Source organism: Lagopus muta, chromosome 3, assembly GCF_023343835.1.
Source record: "Lagopus muta isolate bLagMut1 chromosome 3, bLagMut1 primary, whole genome shotgun sequence".
In the NCBI taxonomy this organism is placed as follows: domain Eukaryota; kingdom Metazoa; phylum Chordata; class Aves; order Galliformes; family Phasianidae; genus Lagopus; species Lagopus muta.
Genome location: NC_064435.1, coordinates 74471756 through 74488816, shown reverse-complemented (window position 1 = coordinate 74488816; position 17061 = coordinate 74471756). Strand labels below are relative to the sequence as shown.

Sequence of the window (17061 nt, the reverse complement as noted above, 5' to 3'; positions counted from 1 at the left end):
GAGGCTTTTGATTGGAGGTGAGGGAAATTTTGTGAGGGGGAAAAGAAGTGGTTTTATAGGAAGCAGTAATCTTCCTTTAAGTGTGATCAGTTTCTTCCTATGTGCTGCTGCACTCTCAGTGCAGTTAGGCAGAATTTATCTAAAATGTGATTCTGGCTCACTTATATCCCTTCTCCATTTTCCTCACTGCTGCTTTGGCCTTTTATCACTGAGCAGGTTTGTTTACTTGATTGAAAATTATATGTTTTTTGCCTTCGTGTTATTTTTTTTCCATCCTCTTGGCACCTTCTATCATAAATAAGCTGTTAACTCTTTCCTTACTTGAATTTTAAAATCCACATTTAGAATATTTTTCTAATATCATGCCAATAATTTCCTTCACTCAGCAAATAAGGGAAAGAACATATAAATATTACATATATATAATATATATAAAATATATAAAAAATATATAAAAATAAGGCTGAGCTTAAAATAGGTAACTTGTAAAACTCTTTTCAGAAGAGTGTGATGCAAATAAATTAACTTGTTTAACCATAACGTGTTTATCTCAGAAATGTTACTCGGGTTATAAAGATTTCAGTTTACAGTGTCATTTATGAATGCAATAATTATTTAAGAATTTGAGAAGGCCTCTGATTGTATCATTACATCCAGCAAGGAGGATGACTTTTGTCAAATAGTTGGGAATATATGTAAATATCTTCATTGACTAGTAGTGTTTTTAAAGAAAGTATTTGTGACTGTGCTTTATATGAGCACAGATCATTCATACTCCAGCCTTTTCAAATATGTACCATCTCCAACTCAGACTAAAAGCTAGCTTTTCTACTTTATATGCTATTTAAGCTGAATAGAGAAGGTCAATATACTGATTGTTTGATACTTGTCATTACAAATAAGAGGCCCTTGTGAAATTACCAGGCAAATAATAAAACCAAACCAAATAAAAATAATGGGATTTAGAAAAAAAATAAATAAATAATATAAAAAAAAATGTATAGAGTAGATCCTGTGATGCCCTTTCAATGCAATACTTTGGATGAGGGTTCCAAATGTGATAATCTCTGTGCTGCTTGTTGTTGAATGTTGAAAGGGAATGCTGCAGTACATTTTTTTATCTATTCCCATTCTTACTAAGCGTTTGCTGTCCTGCTTATGTTGAAAAAGGGTTGTAGAGTTCTTGGTCTGAAACTATATACTTTCTAACAGAATTATCTTGTGGGAAGAATATAGCACAGTCAGGGGAGAAACTGGTTGACTCTGACAAGGAACTTCTATATAAGAAAATAAAATAGGGAATCGCTAAATTCATCTAATCCTATGCAGGTGTTCATGTTTTCCTCAATAAATGATGCTGCTCTCAATTCCATTAGGCAGCTCGTCCTTTCTCTGCTCATCATACTCATGGACTGATAGTAAGGAAATGCATCACTTTTGAACCCAACGAATATCCTAGCTTTAGGATAGCAGGAGAGGTTAGCACCACTGCTTCAGGCAACCGTATGAAGGCATTATATGTATTTATCTGTGTGATAAGCCAGTGAAGAGTAAAAAGGCAAGCTGAAAAAAGAAAAAGCTGTGCACATGAAGTGAAGATACGCAGACAACAGACAGTTCAAATTCAAGCTGAGGCTAGATAAATTCTAGATTAATGTGAATCGTGGGGAGTAAAATAAATTGTGAAGAACAGGAATGAAAGTGCATTATAAAGGAGGAATACATTTGGGTTCATACAACCTACTGTATCCTGTCAAGTATTGTGATACAGCAGAGCTCAGTACTGACATGACTCTTCTAGCCCTAATATGGAATGACTCATACTTCAAAATAAGGAAACAAGGCATGCTAGAAATTTCAGACTTGTGAAGAAGGAGGTTTGAAAGACATATTGTGTTGTATCTGTAAAATAGAAATACAGAAATTAGGGAATGAATGTGAGTGACTCTTCATGAAGCACATGTCACTGTAATAGCAACAGCAACAGCAGTGACAGTAGGAAAATGGTGATTTTTCCTCTGAAAGAAAAACAGAGGAATATCAAAGTTTTAGAATAAATTATGGAAAGAAAATGGGATTATTTAAAAAATGAGAAAGACAGAAATAGAAGGTTTTGAAGTGAATAACTTGTAAAACAATACAAATAATGTTGTTATCAACCACACCACTGCAAATATAATATTGATGTGATAGAGAAAAAGAGGGAAAAGTTCAGGAGCTGATGCTTACCTCCTTATTGATGTTCGGGTCTCAGACAAAACACTGTTAATAGCACACTAATGTTTGGCTGTTGGTCTTCCTGGGGCAAAGATGCTACAGTGATAGTGTAGGGCACGGGACATAGTGGGGCCAGGACCCCTGCACTGAGCACTGGTGAGGCCACACTTAACGTATTTTGTTCAGTTTTGTGCCCCTCACTACAAGAAAGACATTGAGGCCCTGAAACATGTCCAGAGAAGAGCAACAAAACTGATGAGGGGTCTGGAGCACAAGTCTTATCCTTATAAGACTGAGCTGAGGGAGCTGGGATTGTTTAGTCTGGAGAAGAGGAGACTCAGGGGAGACCTCACTGCACTCTACAGCTTCCTGAAGGGAGGTTGTGATGAGGAGGTTTGGCCTCTTCTCCCAGGCAACGAAATTGACCCAAGGAAACGGCTACAAATTGTGCCAGAGGAGATTTAGATTAGATATAAGGAAAAAGTTTTTTCTCTCACAGAGTGGTCAGGCACTGGAATGACCTGCCCATGGAGGTGGTGGAGTCGCCATCTCTGGCAGTGTTCAAGAGGTGTCTGGGTGAGGAGCTATGAGATATGGGTTAGTAGCTTGTGGTAGTAATGGTAATGGGTGGACGGTTGGTCTTGTACATGTGCAAGATGATCTTGTACATCCTTTCCAACCTTGTGATTCTATGATCACGCTAAATGAGGCTGGGAATCATTGCATGCCACATGACACCATGCTGTGGCCAGTTGTCTGAGAGTGTCTTCTGCTTCGGGATTGTGGGGCATCGCGGGGGCAAGGTGAATGAAACCCTATGGTGCTGTGGGGCATTGGTCACTGGGCAGTTGAATTTATTGCCATGCATCTGTCAGCACTTGGTGAGTAATTGCACTGTAGCGATATACATTGTTATCAGCACATTTTTGTTTCTGTTTTTCTCTTCTGTCTTAGAAAATAGTTTTATCTCAACCAAGGAGTTCTATTTTGTTTACAGTTACCTCCTCATCCCTTTGAGGGGTAATGAGCAAATGGTTGTGTGGTGCTGAGCTACAGTCTGGTTACACCTCCATAATGGGTGTATTGGGAAGAAAAAAACTTGTAGCCATTTTATCCGCTGTCATCAAGAAGATTGCTTCAGTTATCTTGATCAGTACCAAATGAGAATGAGGTGTAAAGGAAAGATTACTTTGCACTGAGACATGAAGTGTTCTTTTACGCTTCTGTAACAGTGTAAACTAGCATATTGATGCTGGCAGGCTGAATCTGATAAATACTTCAAATTTAAAGTCATGTATAAGAAAGACAAATGACTATGTAACTTCTTTCTCTTGAATATATAGTAGTGTTATCACAAAATGCACTACTGTCTACGTAGCTATTGTTTGCTTGCTGGTAAATGTTGTTTAGAGGGCTGCATTATGCTATGGAAAATTATCCTTCACTGAAATATGAAAGGCAGGCATTTAAAAATCTGACAGCTGGGGTGATCTCTTTCCAACGAATGACTCTTCTCATTGAGCAAAAATTTGTTAGCATTCATCATCTAATAAATATCAATGTTATATGATCAAACTACCCCCTTTCAGTTTCTCACAACATCTAAACTAGAGTTGATTTTCCTCAGTGTGAATCAGTCTTGTAGTGCAGTACTCTATTTTTGCCTCTGATACATTCTTAAGGAGGATCATTTTAAATACACAAAGTTCACTGTCCATGCTTGGCAGCTCACCTAATTGAAATCAATTAGAAGAAAAAAAAAGTAGAAAACGGTCTAAGATAAATTTGCAAAATGAGCCACATCATTCCTTTCTTACAGATCATTGAAATAAAAGTCCACTGTTAAGGTTGCTGAATACAGAATTTTATGCTGTACTCAAACAGCTCTTACACCTGTGCAAAAATGTCACAGTGACTTCATTTCACTGGTAGAATGTGGATTTGTATATTGCATATGACAGTTCTAAGTACTGGATTACACTCTAGTCAGCATTGGGAATGTAAAAGGATGTACTACTTTAATGATTTACATGGCTGTTGGCCCTTGTTAATCTTCTGGCATCTTACCTTCTATTTGACTCAATTTTAAAACAAACAAACAAACAAACAAACAAACAAACTTGCTATATGTAACTAGGAAAAATGAAACACATTTAGATTTCTTTTTGAGAATAGTTAGTACTCTTATTTTTCATACAAAATCCTTCTTGGAGTTCTCTGCTTTTCTACTCCAACCTGAGTTTTATTAAGGTATCTTCAAAAGTGAAAAGATGGGGATTCCAGAAATTTGCATACTGACAAAGCATTTAGGGTCTTATCTTTACCATTGGTAGTTCTTTTGTTGTTGTTTGTTTGCTATTTATAATGGCATTATTTGATAGGTATTGTGCTATTCCAACTACTGAGATATCTGGATTTTGAATTTTATTTTTGCTTTCAATTTAGTCTACAAAATTGTCATGATTCAAAAAGACTTCTGAGTTCTAATGCTTGTCTCTTCAATGAAAATCACTGTCTAACATCATTAGAGCATATATCCTTTGATTGTGCTGCTTTAGTGTACCTTTTCTTTATCTGAGGAAAACCCAAATATTCCAACATTTGTCAATTTCAAACTTGTTGTGTGAATGTAAATGAAGGTACATTTTTTGAAAGAATACATTCTTTTTTTGCAGTTTTATTGTTTTTCATATTTAAATGGGAAACTCTGAAATGGTTTAAAGCTATTCATGGGTGATCAAGCTTCAGTACTAAATTTATTTTGTTTCCACTTTCTTTCATATGCTGCTATTTGAAAATGTACAACAGTGATGGCGGTTTTATTTTCTTCAAGTCATAGCCTGTAATATTTTTTAAGAACCCTAAGATTAATTGTATTTAAATTCCATAGTGGCACTCCAAAAATTACTTTTTAAGAAATCTATATGTCGTATAAAATTCAGAAATTAATTGGAATTGCAAAATTATAGAGAGAAAATAAAAGAAAAAATAAGCAAAACATTTTCTTCAAAAGCTCAGCCAGAGCATTTATTGTTAGTCTTACAAGAATTTTGCAAAGCAGTTGAAATGCAAACTACTCACTGCATTATGCATTATATTTATTATTGGCACTGTAGTTAATATGTTCTTGGCATTCTTTCACAAATTGCAATAATGGCACATAATGAGATCTTTCTTTAATGCACCAGGTGTAAAAGTGTATTATTCAGGATTTCTCAGGCAACCGCTGGAATCTAATCAACACATGTGCAAACAACTGGAGATACTCAGCACCCTGGTGTGCAACTTGCAACAGTCTTATGACAGTTGAGACGTGTTTTATCAAGTGTATTGTAAAAAATATACAATTAAGAAGAGCTCTTTTGTCCACCAAGGAGAAAATCCCACAGAATTTTATATCTTGGCTTGAAATTTTTAGCATCAAATCAAGGGTATGTTCTCCAGAGAGAATTATTCTCCCTCCCTTTTCCTTTGAAAATGCTTAAAATGTGCAGATGGTGGCATGTGTATGCCTAGAAATGGACAAAATATTCTTGTTAGTTCTCTCTGTTCAAAACTTGTATTTTAATTAAACAGAAAAAAAAATCTGTCAGGCCTGAATAACTGCAACTTTTGTTTCAGTTGGACAGAAATACATCTAATCCTGTCATGCGCTGTTGATATGGCACTTATTAACTTCAGATTTTGTAAAGCATCACACCAGCATCTCCACTTCAATATAAAATGCTTGTGTAATGACATGGGAACATGACTGGGTGTAACACATTCTTCACGTACAAAGCATTTTCCTGATAATAAATTCTTTGTCAAGCAACTTTTTACTTAAGATATCCTCAGGGGTTAGTGGATGCTGTGCATGGCAGAGGAACTTTACAGTGCAATCATTTTGAGCATCAGCTTATTCATGTTTTTAGTTTAAAAAATATACCTTGTTTCTAAATATTAGTTTCCAACTCATGCATTTTTTTCCCTCTTTCCTTGTGATACTGTTGCACTCCTAGGTTAGCACATCAAAAATACAGAGAATAAAAATAATAATCATAATAATTGTAATAAATTAAAAGATCCCCATTGGGATCTTAAAGTGTTGTTTCTCCAGATGAATTCAAGAAAAATAGGTAAGAACATCATCCACTGGTGTCCAAAGTATGTTTCTTCATTTCTACTCAGTGTTTCAATAGCGAAAAATTGTTTATGAAATTTTATTTACTGCCTTTTAACTGGATATCTGAGTTAACTGCAGTAAAAATGAGCCAAACTCAAATATTGCAGTATCGGTTGAAGTACTTTCTGATTCATTTTATTTTTACTTATTTTGTGAATTAGAAGGGAAAATGCCCTATAAAATTTCTACAAGTTGACTTTTTAAAAATTTCAATTCCTAATTAAAGGAAAATCTAAGATGTGTCATGTAAAAATGTACCTCTAAAACATCTGGGGCTTAAAATGTGTAATATTTAAAACGGGCTTCTGTGACATATTAGAACTACTTAAAGATGGTGATACAAGAAGATGAAAGAACACTAAAAAAACAAAAAAAGACAACTTTAATTTTAGCTTGTTTAAAGGCGCTTCTGGGGGAAAAATGGAAATTGATGCATTTCTTTCAAATATTTAAGCAGTATTAAATCTGCCACATTTTAAAAGGAATGAAAAAAACTTACACTGCTTTTTAAAACTATTTTTCAGGATGGAATAACTTAACAGTGGTTTGAGCGATTGTGATTTGCAAAATCTTTTACTTATATATACATGAATGGTACAAAGCCAGTTTCATTCTAGACTCAGCTTCCACACTTGGAAAAAAAAAAATTTCAATATAAAAAAAACTTGAACATGTTCGTTAACAAACTATATTGCCTATAACTTCACTGTTGGCTCTGGAAAGGAGGAGGGTTTTTTTTTAAGTTTACTCTTAGCTAAAATCCTTTGGAAATACAAAAAAGCTCCCTACTTCTTAACATAAAATCTAACTGTACACATTCAAATTTTACAAAGATATATTCCTTTTCACTTGATGGAAATTAATTTTAATTTGTTTCTATTGATACAGAATGGTATTAATGGAGATACCCACTTTTTGTATTGGTTTTTTTTTTTCCCCCTCAGTGCATTTCTTTATCTCTAAGGTTAGAAATGATTAATCTCTTACAATACTTTACTACTGAAAGTTTCTTCACTGAAAAGCACTGTCTTTTATTTAAGGATCTCCCTTTTTTGTTTTCTGGCTGATATCCTTTCATACCCTTTTCCATTTGAATCTCAACTTTTCTGTCTTTAAACCATGATAAATTTAAATGAAAGCATTAGTCCCAGCCGTATTGAATTGCTGTTGATGTCCAAACTCATGTTCTGTGTAGCTCAGTCATGCTTTTGTTTCTTATTCCTGCCCCCAAGTAGAGGAATTTATCTTCATTTAAAACCTGCTTTGCCATTTTGTTATTTTGTCTCTTACCATCCTATATGAATTAACTCCAACACAAATACTAGGGCATAGTTATTTGCTTAATCAAAAGCCTGTCTTTTGTTTTAGTTTTTTAAATAATATTTAGTAATATTTTTTATACCCTACGGTATTTGCTTTCATAAAATATTGTTTGGTTACTGTGGTGGGTTCAGGTGAAAGCGCCTATCCAATTTTTAGCTATTTTAATGCTTACATAACCAAAAATAAGCCTTAGTCTGAGGTCAAAATTGTGTGAGTTTAGCTCTCCAATTTGCTAGAAACATAGTTGTTCTGTATTCTATTTGTAGAAGGAGAATTTTATTTCTTGCTTTTCAAAGATAATGTAAGTATGAATTCCTTGCAGACTATAAGACTTTTGAATTCTTTGAGAAAAGGAGGACCACACAGATAAATATCTATTACTAGAATTAGATGGTAAGCCTATTATTCTGAAAAGCACCAAGACAGTGAAATTACATGTTATTATTATTCAAGAAGGATACATTAAATCATGGTCATTTTATTCAAGAAGGATACATTAAATCATGGTCATGCTGTACTGTAATGTAGTGGATAAATAGTACTGTTGTCCTAGTTTAAAAACAAGAGCACATTTAAAGTGCCATAAGTGGTTTGTATGATGAGGAACACATTGATAAAGGCATTGTGGAAGATATAAAAACATGTAACAAACAGTTCTCTTTTTTTTAAAATCTGTCCTTCTGCACTTCAGCCACACATCTTTATTGCTTATGTAGTAATGCAGACTTTGAAAATCAGTGGATATTTTTCTTTTTGCCCTTCTGCAATACCAGAAAGTAACTTGTTTCAGCAGACTTTAATGCCTTTATATAAAAGAGCATTTGGGTTTTGTAACTTTATATCAAACTACTAAAGGCAAAGGCCTGTTGTCCTTTGCTACTGCTACAGCCCATGGCCTTCTAATTATTCTATGGAAAGCAAAGTGATTACAGATGAGCAACAGAGTAGTTGCTAAGAGACATCACGCGCAAGGAGCTAGGTAGCAACTGCTGAGTAACACTGCTCAACAGGCATCTCTCAAGTTTTCAGATGACCAATCAGCAGAATTCTATATTAAAGAATTGCTGATGGAAGAATTTTGGAACTCAGAGTATATTTGATTTCTTTCTTACTCACAATGAGGTAAAAACAAGAAATAGACAGGACAAAAAAGCTTAGAACTTCAGTCTTCGTGGCTTTTCTCACTTGGTCTGCTAGCAGTCCATTTGATTAAGAGGTTGAGGAGTAAGTTTTGCAAAATATTAATGTTGTTATTGCCAAAGAAAATTCTTCTTTTATTTGTTTTTCAAAAGATGGGAGTTTTAATTAACATACGTGTTAATATCCTTCTACTAGAAAAGCCATGCAGTGAAGAGCAGCTTACAAGAGTGTTCTCTAGGCAGAATGCTTGATCTAACAGTGTAATCTAGTATTTCTTGATAAAGTTGAGTACATTTGTTTACGTAAAATTATATGGAAAAGATGTTGAGAACTTTTACTTTGATCCCAAAGTCATTTTAATAATTTCAACTTTTTAATTTCAACTTCTGAGAAAATTTTGCTTATCCTCAAATTTACTAAAACTTATGCTTACTTGAATAAACCATACTTTCTCTATTAAGGACTATCTGCTAAAGTAATATTGACAGAAGAGAACAGTAGTTCTCCTCTGTACTATGGGTTATCTATTCATAGAGACCTCAGCATCACCTGAAGTTCAAAAGTATAACCATATGAAATGAGAAGTCTATAAATGTATCAACCTAATGTATTGGTATTTTTAAAATTATAGCTATAAGAGAAGAAATGATTCCAGTTTCAAAATCTCTTCAACTTTCCACTTTAACTTTCTGTGGAAAGACATTTAATGACTTCCTGGTACGTTATCAGTTCCATTCTGAGCTAATGGATAAATAATTATACAGACCCTGTTATAAAATGGTTCCTATCTCTTTCTTAGAAGTCTTCCATTTTTGCCCTACCTCTCGCTGAGATGACCATGAACAATTTGGCAAAATACAGAGTTGTTTAGAATTTGAAGTCTCTATCATTTTGAAATTTAATTCTTCTCTATATATCTGTTGTTTTCTAATGTAGTAGGCATATCAGGCTTGTAGTAAATCATTTTACCATTGCCAATCCATTCTAAATGCTCACGGCATTGCCACAAACATTGTTGTTTGCACAGAACCAAGAACTTGTACAACCTGACAAGTTGCATTACAATTTCTGGAGAGAGTAGAATAACAAATATGTAATGTGAGTTGCGCTCATACTCTGGAAATGATTGATAAGTTTTTAATTATAAATCAAATTTTACTTTTGTTGTTCTGTTCATCCAAGTATATCTTACAAAATTTAATTTATGAAATATTAATTCATTATATAATTGAGTTTCCAATGCTGGTAGATTTGGTTGCTTGAGAACACAGAGAATATCCCTTCATAATGACTAGTTTTATAATCAGGAATTTAGACCTTCGTAAAGGTATGCAGGAAACTTGGAATGGTGACATGAAAAAGTTAATGTTTGGGGTCTTGCTGTATAAAATCCTTCCAGCTACGTCCCAGCCTTGATAGCACTGAAATATAGCATTTATTTATAGGCATTGTGATTCTGTTTCTCCTCTCAAGCTCTGTAAATCATGAGTAACTAGATGAAAAGACAAGAACAAAGGCAGTTTATATCAACTGCTCTAGGCAACCTGCATGTTATTTCATTTTCCTTGGAAAATATAAGTTGTAGATCATGTTCTCACTGATACAGCTTTTAGGCCCAACTTGCACAGCCCTTTGCCTGTGTATGATTTGAATATTTCAGTTTGTCTTCACTGATTTTAAGAACATTCCTATTTTTGCTTAGTTGGTAAGTGAGTTAGTAGCTCTTAAATGACATTTTGTTCTGACTCTCTTGGAAGAATAGGCATCTGCTAGCTGTCATAGATTGATTTAAAGTTTAACTTTCCTCTCTTTTTCTAAAACTTCTCTGGTGTGCAATTTAAAAACTCCACAGTAAGATCATGAGTTTGCTGAATCTTAATGTTTTTGGTAATTTAGCCTATGATTTAAATACATCTTTAACTGAACATGCACCCTGTTTGCTGAAGTAAATGTAAGCAGGCCGTTTTACTAAATATAGTGTCTTGAGTCTTGTGTGTCATAGAAACACAAACAGCTTTGTTGGAACAATACTGTGTGTCACAAAATACTGCAAAGCAGGCATGATTTTCACAAGTAGAATGGTTTTTCAGTGTTTAATTAAAAGCTGTATTTTAAAGAAAAAAAAGCATACAAATAGTACCTTGGCATTTATTTCACAATGAATTAATTAGCTCATCTTTGAAAACGCTTTTCATCCTAAATTCTCAACTCTGTAAACTTAGGACACATAGGGCAAACTTTGCTGATCGTAAGTAAGCATCTGATATTCCATACTTTATTACAAGAGATAAATTCACAGTTGAGGAGAGAATGGCAATTCATGAGTGAGTCTAATTAAACAGTGTTTACCTTTAGATTAAAACAGGCACTGAAATGTAACTTGTATTTCTTCACATCAACTTTTTATTGAAGGGCAAGGTAATTCTCAGCAGATTAGGTTGTGTTGAGCTCAGAGCTTCACAGTTTGCAGTTTGGTGGAAAGTTTACTTCTGATCTTTTCTCAGTTAGATACAGTTTATTATTTTCTCACATATTTATACAACTGCAGTTTAGGAATGCCAGAACAGATTTAATATTTGAACTTTTAAAGAGACTAGTTCCATAAAAATTCTTCCTCATTATATACATAATAAGTAACTTTGTGAATGCATGCTTGAATTCTCTATACTTTGCTTTTTTTTTCTTTTTTTTCTTTTTTCTTTTTCTTCAGTTTATGCATTTTAGATTAATATTAATCAATCTCTTTACAAAATGACTCTTAGTTATTCTTAGTTTGTGACCTAATTACATAAGTTTTGTATTTAAATTTGTTTGCGGTTGTTCAGTGTAATGATTAAAGAGTCAGCCTTCCAATCCTTGATTCCAATAATGCTAGAAAAATTCCAAAGATCTTTAGCATGAGAAGCTATCTAGTCAAATATGGCATACACGTGTGTTGAGCTGGATGAAACTCTTCTTCTTAATGTTGCTTGTAGGAATGAAGGTTTTCCATGTGTGGGAGGTGAATAATTCCTTTTCAAACATTCACAATGAATGAATTTTACATGTATTAAATTAGCACCATAGAATCTTAATTAACTTAGATAGTTCTTTGGACATTATTATTAGAGAAAATGTACAACTCATAATAGTTAATGTAGCACTGATAATAAAATGAAGCCGTGGCTGTAAATGAAAAATCCTTCAGCCATCTCTCCTTGTACTATCTTGCACCTCTTTATTCCCTAATATTTATACGATAGTTATAAAAATAAATAACGTCATGCCTCTGTAAAGTTTCTACTGTTCAAGTAAATGTTCAGAGTCAAAAGATGTCAAAAAGATCATATAAACTGTAACATAACATATAAACTGTAGTTCTCTTATTAAGGGAGTTCTAGCAGGCATGAATTTATATGGAAAATTTTAGAAAGTACAGATTCATATTGTGCTGATTTTGGAAAATAATTTGAGGTGAAAATATGCACTTTTGCTGTTTAAGGAAAAAAAAAAAAACACAAACACACTGCTGTTCCAAGTTTTAACTACCTATTCTTCTAACTTTTTAGATCCTTTACATAATCAATAATGTTCAAAGTTCAAATTCTGTGAAGGCAAGCTGGGAAAGCATGCAATGGAAAACATAGCAGAAAAGTAATGTTTTTCTAAGTTGCTTTCAGGAAGATAAGGAGTCTCTCATATTTCCATAAGTTTTCTCCTCGCTCTAATTTTTGTTATCCTTTCAGTTTCGTACAGAGCTAACTGATAAAATGCACAGAGAGATGGAAAATTGTTTTCTAGAAAGTAGAAAGTGATCACCAGGTAACTAGATTTTCATGGATTGCCTGTGGATGCATTATATGTGTGTGTTTGTGCATGAGTGTTTAATGGATGGTTTCGCCCTAAAAAAAAAACATATACTTCATATTTATCCTTCTTTTCAGGGAAAGAGTAGGAGGGAGGCAGATTCAGTTGCAAATAAAGACTCACAAACAATAAGATACAAATACTACTTAAACCCATAAGTGTTTTTTTTCTTAAAATGAAGTGAATCCAATTAAGCACTATCTTATGCAAAAATACTGTCATTATAAGGCTCCCATTGCAGTGCCTGTGTCAGCCCTGAGTCACACTGAGTACCTTTGCTCACAGGATTTCCAGGCTTCCATATTTAGTTTGAGAGGAGGAAACTGCAAAGTGCCCTTGGAAATATCATTTACCTATTGTGTGATGGGACTGCAGTCAGTCTGGAAATTACCATCCTCTAAGCACTGATTGCATTCTGAATCTCTATTGCTGGCTTTATTACTGCAGAGAACAGAAGCATGAATGTTTTGAAACAGAGAGCTCAGAACAAGACAGAAAACTAGGGGAGTCTGCAAACAGAAATTTCTCTTGCCGACTTTGTTTTTGCAGCTTTCTCTTGTCTTCCAGTCCCGTTATTTGTCCCAGCTTTGAATCAGGAGCAGTGCCAGCATATTTTATTAATCCCTAGGATGAGACTGGCTCTCATTTTGGAGGCTAAGATGTCTCTGTCCGCTGGGCATCCTTACTGCTTGCAGGAGGGAGTAGCCTTGCTTCTTCCCAGTGCACCTCCTGGCCCAGGATGCAGCTGCACCCAGCCTTGTTCTGCCTAGGCTTGGTAAAGGAAAGGAGCACTGCAGTTCACTGTGACCAATAAAGCAGATCCCACTCTGCACCTTCTGAAACCAAAGGCCAAAAGCACTCAAACAGATTTGCAGAAGTATTGTTACAGGAATGGGTAAGGAGAGAGAGACAAGCTAAATGTTTTTCAAGTGTTGGTTCATCATTTTTCTTCCTGTAAGGAAAATATCTGTGATTTCTAGATGGCATTTGACTGGTAATGTTTGGCCACTGAATTATATATGACTGATGCTCTTGTGCTGTATTTGTACTCTGCACCTACGGATGTCTAAGTATGGAGCAGTATCCACAAAAAGAAAGCTAGCAGCAGATAACCACCATCCTGCTGTTTGAGAGGTATTCACTGGTCCCTGGGAAGCCAAACAGAACTAAGATTTTTGGGCAGCTCCTCTAAGACTGCTACTGACTGTATGGATAGAAAGCAGCGTTCTCACAGCTTATGTTTTCAACTCTTCCGACTCCTCATTTTCTTCTTCTGGACCCCTGCCACGATGTAGCCATGGGTATTAATTTTAAATGCAAAGTGCTTGGTCTGACTTTCTTAGCATTTTCCAGAACAACTGCTAATTACATTGAATGTGGGCTGCTATGGTTCTGCTACTATGTTCCTCTTTCTGTCTCTTGTGTTTTCATTTGTTCTCCTTCTTATTTGCTTGAAATGAAAGGAGTCATTTAGTGAAATGTATTTACCTGAAGAATTATAGTTTGATCCCTTGGCCATAAAGATGGTTAGAGGCATTTGGCACAGAATCAGGTTCAATGGATTGCGGCTGCCTGTTTTTGTTGTATAAGGCTGCCAGTTGTAGTTTATAGTCTATGTGGAGCAACTAATCTCTCTCTGGTGTAAAGGACAGAGCTGGGTTACTACGCATTATATCTCATGCCAGCTGGAAAGATTGCTAGGCACTCTGGAAGCTTTTTTCCCAAAGTAAGGACTTTTTCTTAGTTTCTATATGTAGGGTTTTTTTTCTTCTTTTGATTGTCTCTTAGCAACAGGCTTGAAAGCATTACAATTAAATGGAGAAATGAAAAAAGAGACCAGTGGGAATTTTTTTAATTCCCTCCAGAACCAGACAGAACAAATGGAAAGAGATGCAGCAGTGATCAACATCTGAACTTCATTCCATTCCACATCTGAAGGATGTAAAGGATGAAACAACTGCAGACTTGTGTTATTGATGCTTAGCATAAATCTGTGGCTGTAGACTCATCTAGAAAGAATGTGGGGAAGAATAGTGGGGAAGAAATGCTTCACTGGTTATTTTTCTTAGAAGATTATTTATGAATTCAGAAGGAAAATTAAAACTATAGAATAAGCGTGTTGTAGATTTAATCTGTTCAATTTGAAGTTTTACATGAAAATGAGGTAGTTAGTGTAATGCTTCCTGAGAAGATTTGAAATAACTGTATAAGAATATTAAAAACAAGTAATGCAATACAGAAAAACTAAACTTTTTTTTCTTTTTTTTTTTTTTCTTCCCATGTGATATTTGGAATAGATTAAATGTGAATTTCTATCTTAGGTTCATGAATGCTTTAATTAAAGTATTAAGAATGGCTATTTTTAGTCATATTTCATGTCCATATAACCTAATATCTTTCCAGACAGTAATCTAATGCCTAGGAAAGAGTATAGGAATTCAGGAAGCCTAAAGGACATTCTTATGTCTTTCTAGCGTATTTTCAACTTAAGGAGTATTCTTGAGTTTTGTTTAGGTATTTAGCAACCACCTGTGGATTCCTTTTCCATTAAATTCTCATGTATCCTCTAGATATGTTGTAAAACTTTGGTAATTGATTATTTTCTGGCAAGAAGTTCCCCAATTAAAAAAAAACAAACAAACAAACACAAAAGTAGGAGCTATCTTGAGCCTGACTCCTAGCATAATTTATTATTCCTAGTTCTTCTCTTGAAAGAGAATGCTTAATCAATCCCTGTACAAATCATGCCTTTTCACTTAAAAAATTTTACCACAATTCAGCTTCTTCATGATGGAGGGTTTCTACTCCCCCAGGCATTCAGGGCAGGGAAGGCACTCCATCTCTTTTATCTCCAAGCAGTTTCCATTTTGAGGTGTAGAAAAGGAGGACCAGAACCACCCACAGTATAGAAGATGGAGGTGGACCATGGATTTCTACAATACAGTCTGCCCCTGTGACAGAGAAGTGATTTGATCATAGTCGTTTTATAGGTAGAATACCAAATTGTAAAATCCCTTCAGGTTTTTTAAAAATTACCAAAAATGTTATTTTTATTCAACAAAAATAATTTTAAGCTTTTTAAACTTGCATGTTGTTTCCCATTATCTGTGTTTCAAAGCATTTTGATGGAAGAAGCACTGTTCCAGTCATTTTCAGAATGACTGATAAGGCTCCGCCAGGGTGAGACCATTCTCCATTCTCTTGACTTTAAACATGGGAATAATATATTTCTCAGTCCAGTGGTATATTCTGAGTCGATCTCAGAAAGACTCAGTGGCTTAAATGTTTTTCATAGTTGCGTGAAACAACAGAAAAATAAAATAAAAGTAGCATGGTAATAATTAAGCAAAAGGCCTTTCTGTGTGGGCTAATTTTTATGCTGCTAATTTGTGAAGCAGAGGTCTAACTTGGTGGCAGAGATTGCAAAGGCAGTGCATTTAGGATATGAATGTTTCTAGCAAATCTGTAAAGGCCTAACATGATGAAACTCTTCAAATCTTGAAAACAAATTCAGTTCTTAGCCCAAGGTTAAAAAGACCAAAATGTCATTTGTGATGTTACATTTCTTAACTTAGAACACACAATGAGTTTACACACATACTAAGCAATCTTTTCTTAAAACAGATTTTATGAAGCCATTTGTAAACACCCGCAGCAAAATAAGACTCAGTAGATCTGTCAGCATAGCATTCACTCTATTTGCATGTTGTAAAAACACAAGTACTTGTTTATTAGAATCTATTCACCTTCCAAAAGATTAAAAAAAAAAAAGAAAAAAGAGATTGTTCTAACTAGCAAGAGAAAGAAGAGCAGAGGTCTATAATTTGGAGAATTATTGGAGGTCTATAAGCACAGTAAAGTGAGTATGACTGGTAAATACAGGAAGCTTTAGTTGACCATACTAAGTATCTTAATGAACACATCAGGATGTGCAACCTGCAAAACTGCTGAAGGCATCACAAAAACATACAAAATGACAGAATCAAATATCATATTATTTACAACTTTATTCGTTTTATAGTGTAGAGATATGGAATTTATGAAACCAACTGAATTAAAATTTTAAGTAGTTTGCAGGTTATGTAAATGTTGCAGTAACTTTAAACCTTCAAACTAAACTGTTAGTGTTCAGTGCTGGAAAATGCATGCAAGGAAAAAGTAGGAAATAAAACAGTAATACGCCTTTAAATGCAAAATGTTATTACTGCTTCTTAGAATCATAGAATCATAGAATCACAGAATCATAGAATTGTAGAATTGCTTCTCCTTGCCCGAAAGAAGGTAACATATTCAAAAAGGACCCTAGCTAGGAAGTTACTATCAGTGATCTGTTCACCCTTCGAATAACAGAGAGCTCATTTACTTGGAGT

General features: G+C 34.5%; 1 protein-coding gene across 8 annotated transcripts in view; it reads left to right on the top strand.

Annotated features, from left to right (window-relative positions):
- Positions 1 to 17061, top strand: part of CDH12 (cadherin 12) — a 511787-nt gene that overhangs the window by 231565 nt on the left and 263161 nt on the right. The window lies entirely within an intron of this gene.